Source organism: Jaculus jaculus, chromosome 16 (genome assembly GCF_020740685.1).
Source record: "Jaculus jaculus isolate mJacJac1 chromosome 16, mJacJac1.mat.Y.cur, whole genome shotgun sequence".
In the NCBI taxonomy this organism is placed as follows: Eukaryota; Metazoa; Chordata; class Mammalia; order Rodentia; family Dipodidae; genus Jaculus; species Jaculus jaculus.
In genome coordinates, this window is record NC_059117.1 from 23,203,712 (window position 1) to 23,210,027 (window position 6,316).

General features: G+C 39.5%; 1 pseudogene; it reads left to right on the forward strand.

Moving 5' to 3' along the window:
* Window positions 1-413: 413 nt before the first annotated feature.
* Window positions 414-995, forward strand: LOC101594820 (annotated as a pseudogene).
* The last annotated feature ends 5,321 nt before the right edge of the window (window positions 996-6,316 follow it).

Sequence of the window (6,316 nt, forward strand, 5' to 3'; positions counted from 1 at the left end):
ATTATGCTAAAAAGCACTAAAATGCCATGTTCGATGGAAACACTTATGACGCCAACTTTTATAAGCTATAATTTCTTAATCAAATATATATTGGAGAAATAAAAATGGGGCCTCTTATTAAATTAAGAATTCCTAAATGGTAGTCCTGTCTGCACCAATTGTTAAGTAATATACATGGATAAAGAGACATTTTCTGGCGTATCGATGAGCCATCTGGAGGCAAGCAGTGGTCCTGTGGATATAAGAAGGTGATATAAACTTTGACCCTCCTGTATTATTGGTGAACAATTTTGGTTTCCTTAAAGTGAAGACAGTTGGAACTTTGAGAGCTGGCAGTCTGTGCAGTTTAAGACTGGTCAGCACCGTGCAGAGTTCTGAGTGCTAAGTAGGCAGGCTTATTGTTCTAGATTGAGATAAAAAATGGCTTCCAGAGGAAAGACCGAAACAAGCAAACTAAAGCAGAATTTAGAACAGGTGGATAGACTAATGCAGTAATTAGAAGATCTAGAGGATCGCAGAGAGGAACTTGACACAGATGAATATGAGGAAACTCTGGAGCAGCAAAGTGAATTTGAAATGATTCACTGAAGAAAATTCTGTCAGGAAATAGGACTCTGGTGGCTAAACTAAGTGGAATGCAAGTGGCTACTCAGGCAGCCATCAGCCAGGCCTTTAAACCCCGGAGGTCATCAGACTGTTTGCAAAGGAACAGAAAGGTCAGCTCCAGGGAAGCTTAGCAGAGATGGATGGAGATCTGATGGTAAGGAAGCTGGAAAGAGATGTGTACACTCAACAGAAAGCGGAGGTACTAACAGCTCTCGGGAAACTTGGAGGGAAGTTGAGAGCAGATGATGAGGCCTTCCTGTCAGCCAGTGCAGGTGCTCTCCTCAGTCAGTTTGAGAAAGTCTATGCAGACGTTGGCTCTGGAGAAAATCCTTCCTCTGATAAGTTCTGAGGTTGAAAGAAGGGGGTGGGGAGCACCTAAGAACTGGTGACATGAAAATGTACTGTGACTTCTGTTTTGGGTTTTTATTCCACTCTATGTGGAGCTTCCTTCTTGAATAATTGGATTGTCAGGATGGAGGACCCACTAGATGTTAGTCATCATAATTTGTCTGAAAAGAAAACAGAAAAGAGACTTCCTCTGTCTATTTTTTATTGATATACATTGTTTTTAAGGGCTGATAGGGGATGAAAGCTGTGAGCTAATAACTCTTTTCTGTTTCTTGACATCAATAGACTTTCCATGTTTGTTGAGTCATAGAAATCACTTCATTTTACGAACAACGAGACTGAGAATCCACAAGTGACGTGCCACAAATCATATCAGAGTCAGACCTGGGTTAAGACTTCGAGTATCCTGACTTCCAGTTTATTAAAACTTGTACAAGTTAGTGTCCACGAAAATTCAGTGTCCTAACCCAAGGTTGACTAGGCACTGAAAGGCTGTTTCCTATTCTGTGAGCTCTAGGCGTGAGTGGGGCCCAAATCTCTAACTTGGAACAATGGGAGCCCTGTTGAGAGTCTCCTGAAGTAACTTAACCTCTTGTGTTGTCACACTAGGGACACAAGAGACAATGGCATCTAGAGGCCCTCCCTCTATGACCTCTTGCCAAACTCAGAGGGTGGTCATGTCAAGCGGCCCTCTGCTCTTCAGTTTTTGGAGAAACACTAAGTAATGAGAACAGCAGGATTCTCTCCAGAGTGATTACAACTGTGTGAACAAATATGCAGTCATGTCCTTAGACTTGTTTGTGAGCTTTTTCTTAGGTCCTGCATCCTTTTCAGTATTCTTCTTTCTTGCATTTTATACAAATTGAAAACATTTTAGTGCTTCTTGTAAAACTTAAATTCTACTAGATGCTTTGCCAGCTGGACAAGTCAGGGGACCTCGACTATTGTAATGCCTTATTTAGAGCTTGTAATTTTTCTTTTTTTTTTTGAGATGTGGTCTCCCTGTGTTGCCCATGTGTTGTTCATGCTGAGCTCAAAGTCCTAGGCTTAAGCTATCCTTCTAAGAAGCTGACATCATGGTACTACAGAGGTGTGCCTATGTGCCTGGCCTGTGCGTAGTTCTTATGCTGTTTTATGACTATTAAAAACTCACTGATTGTGACAAACCTTGGAGAAGCACGTTATTTTCTGGTGATCTAGGACTTTATGGTCATTTGCCATTATTTCCTCTGTGTTTTGCAACATTTTTCAGTGTACCATTCAGCGGCAGCCAGTATGTTCACAGTGCCTGACTATCATCAACCAAAGTTCCAAGTATCTTCCATCACCCTCAAAGGAGACCCCATTACCTGTTAAGTAATCATGTTCCCATCTGTGCTTTCCAGCCCTCCAGCTTCCACCAATCTTCTCTATCTCTAGGAATTTACCTACTCTGGATATTTTATGTAAATGGAAGCATACACTATGTGACATTTCTGTGTGTCTTACTTCTTCCATTTCATATGTTTTCATGGGTGACCCATTGTAGCCTTAACAATACTTCATTTTTATAGCTAAATAATATTGCATTGTATGATACTGCATTTTGTTTATCCACTTATTTAATGGTGAACTCCTGAATTGTTTTCACCTTTCAACTAATTTGAATACTTATTTCAGTTTCTTTTTGGTTGTATACCTGCTAATAGAATCTAGAATCACTATATTTGAATTATAAGCCATAGCAAGATTCTCCCTTGTTCCTGTTCTCCCAGTATACCAGGGAAATGCTTTGCATTTGGAAAGGATTTGTAAGAGATTGGAGTCCTTAATCTGGGCTTCACATACACTTTAAGAATAGCATCAGTAAGCTGGGTGTGGTGGTGCACACTTTTAATGCTAGTACTCAGGACGCAGAGATAGGAGGCCAACCTGGGAGTTGGTGTCAGTCAGGGTTAGAGTGAGACTATACCTTGAAAAACCAAATATATATCTATATCTATCTGTCTATCTATCTATCTATCTATCTATCTATCTATCTATCTATCTATATATATTCTGCCAAATCAAGGTCTTTGCAAGATCAAAGTATATAATTATTCATTTTTCTTGTTCAATGGGATAAGCATTGTTAATTCAGAGAGATTTAAGAGGTGGAGCCGCTCTTTTCGCTAAAGACTGGTGAGAGCCTTTTGTTCTACTCCATGATTTTGGTCTCCCTAGGCTTCTGACTCCCCAGTTCCAGCTAGGGATTCCTTTCCACTAAGTGTATGTCTAAGTCAATCAGAGAGCTGGGTGCCACTACTGCACAGGCATGTCTATCTTGTCAAGCTGGTTGCTTTGGTACAGAAGTATCCCCTGTTAGCATACAAGGTGGCTGGCCACTTTCCCACAGTAACTCATGTACGGCTTTCCATCACTATAAGAGCAGACCATCCGGGGACTGGCTTCCTTCCAGATTTCATCTGGATCTCTTAATGTTCTGTGTCAGCAGCATGTGGTGTCTTCAGCCATATGGTCTTACCTTTTACCTCAGGTGGGCGATCAAGTGCTTTGACAGAAGCCTCTCTTGTTTTGGGGACCTCATAGGTCTCTCCAACCAACAGCTCAATGTAGATTGTATCTGATTTCTGATACTAGAAGTTACAAGCCACATCTTCATCACCCCCTCTCCAGGGCCCTTCTTACCTGACAATGCTTGCATACCTGTTAAGGGTTGTATCATTTAGTCTGCTCTACACATAGTTGAACAAATATATCTGCAGTGGAAAGTAAAGCCATTAGGGTAGATGCCCAATAGAGGAATAGCTAGGTCAGTTCATAGCTCAATTTTCATCTTTTTTTGAAGAGTTTCTTTATTGATTTCCATAGTGATTGTACAAGTTTCCACTCCCACCAGCCGTGAATGAGCGTTCTTCTTTCCTTACATCCTCACCAACATTTATTGTCAATTGATGTTTTTAATGATTGCCATCCTGAGTGGAGTAAGATGGAATATCCCAGCCGTTTTAATTTGCATTTCTTTGATGGTTGATGTTGAACATTATCTTAAGTGACTATTAGCCATTTGTATTTCTTCCATTGAGAATTCCCTGTTGAGTACTCTGCCCCATTTTTTTTTTTTTTTTTTTTTTTTTTTTTTTTTTTTTTGGAGATAGGGTCTCACTCTAGTCCAGGATGACCTGGTACTCACTATGCAATCTCAGGGTGGCCTTGAACTCATGGTGATCCACCTACCTCTGCCTCCCAAGTGCCGGGATTAAAAGCATGCGCCACCACGCCCAGCTCTCTGCCCCATTTTTGAGTGGAATTTTGATGTTTTTATTGTTTAGTTTTTTGAGTTGTTTGTAGATTAGGCCCCTGCCAGTGGTATAGTTTGTGATGGTTTTCTCCCATTCTGTGGGTGTACTGTTGACTTCCTGTACAAAAGCTTTCAAGTTTCATGCTATCCCACTGGTTGAGTGACTGTTTAATTCCTGGGCTATTGTCTGTTGTTCTGGAAGTCTTTCCCCACTCCTATATTGTAGAGAATCCCCCCTTATTATTCCAGGAAATTAAGAGTTTTAAGTCTTCTGTTGAGGTCTTTAATCCATTTGGAGTCGATGTCTGTACATGGTCAGAGGAGCAGGTCTAATTTCATTTTTTTCAACATGATCAGCAACATTTATTGAAACTGTTGTCCTTTCTCTGGTGAATTTTGCTGGCTCCTTTGTCAAAGATCAGGTAGCTGTCTGTGTTTGAATTAAGGATCAGGTCTTCTATTCTGTGACATTGGTCTATATTTGTGCCAGTATCATGCAGTTTTTGTTACTGTGGCTTTGTAGTATAGCTTTAGAATTTGAATATAGTCATACCTCCAGAGGTGTTTCTTTGCTGAGGATATTTTTGGATACCTGAGGCCTTCTGCTACTCCATATACATTTTGAGATTATGTTTTCTTTCTCTGTTAAGAATGATGCTGGGAGAGAACATGTGGCGCTTGGTTTTCTGGGCCTGGGTTACCTCACTTAGTATAATCCTTTCCAGGTCCATCCAGTTTTCTGCAAATTTCATAACTTCATTTTTCTTTACCGCTGAGTAGAACTCCATTGTATAAATGTGCCACATCTTCATTATCCACTCTCATATGTGGATCCTAGCTACAGATGATTGGGCTTCTGCGTGAGAATGAAAATACTTAGTAGCAGAGGCCAGTAAGTTAAAAAGGAGACATAAAGGGTAGAGAAAGGAAGGGAGGAGGATACTTAATAGGTTGATATTGTATATATGTAATTACAATGATTGTAATGGGGAGGTAATATGATGGAGAATGGAATTTCAAATGGGAAAGTGTGGGGGGGGAGGGAGGGAATTACCGTGGGATATATTTTATAATCATGGAAAATGTTAATAAAAATTAAAAAAAAATAAAATAAAATAAAAATAAAAATAAAAATATTTTAAAGCCGAAAAAAAAAAAAGAATGATGCTGGGATTTTTATGGATATTGCATTGAGTCTGTCTATTTCTTTTGGTAGGATTACCATTTTCATAATATTAATCCTACTTACCCAGGAACATGGAAGGCATTGAAGGTCTTTCCATCTTGTCATGTCTTCAATTTCTTGAGTGATTTTATGCTGTCAGTATAGAGTTTGTTTGTTTGTTTGTTTTTCACCTGTTTGGTTAGTTTTACAGGTACTTGATCTTTTTTTGTGTGTGGCTACTGAAAATGGTATAGACTCACTAATTTCTATCTCTGTATATTTGTCTTTTGCATGTAAAAAGGCTACTGATTTTTGTGTGTTGATTTTTGTATCCTCCCAGTTTAATGAAGGAATTTGTCACCTGTAGATATGGTACAGTCTTTCAGATCACTTATGTATTGAACCATGTCATTGGCAAATAGGGCTAGTTTGACTTCTTCCTTTCCATTTTTGTATATTTTTGATATTTTTCTCCTTCCTTATTGCACTGGCTAGGACTTCTAGTGCTGTGTTGAACAGTGGAGAGAGTGGACACACTTGCCTTGTTCCCAGTGTTAGTGGGAATTTCTTGAGTCTTTCCATATTAAGTATGATTTGGGCTTTAGGTGCTTTGTATATAGCCTTTATTATGTTGAGATATAAATCCTCCATGCCTAGTCCCTCCAGTGTTTTGCTCATGGGTTGGTGTTGTATTTTGTCAAAGACATTCCTCTGCATCTACTGGGATGATCATGTTGATTTTGTGTTTTATTTGTGTGATGCATTATGTTAATCAAGTTCTGTATGTTGAACCATCCCTGCCTCCCTGGGATGAAGCCTGCTTGATTGAGGTGGATAATGCTTTTGATGTGTTGTTGATCTTGGTTTGTGAGAAATTTGTTCAGGATTTTTGCATCCAAGTTCATTAGGGATATAGG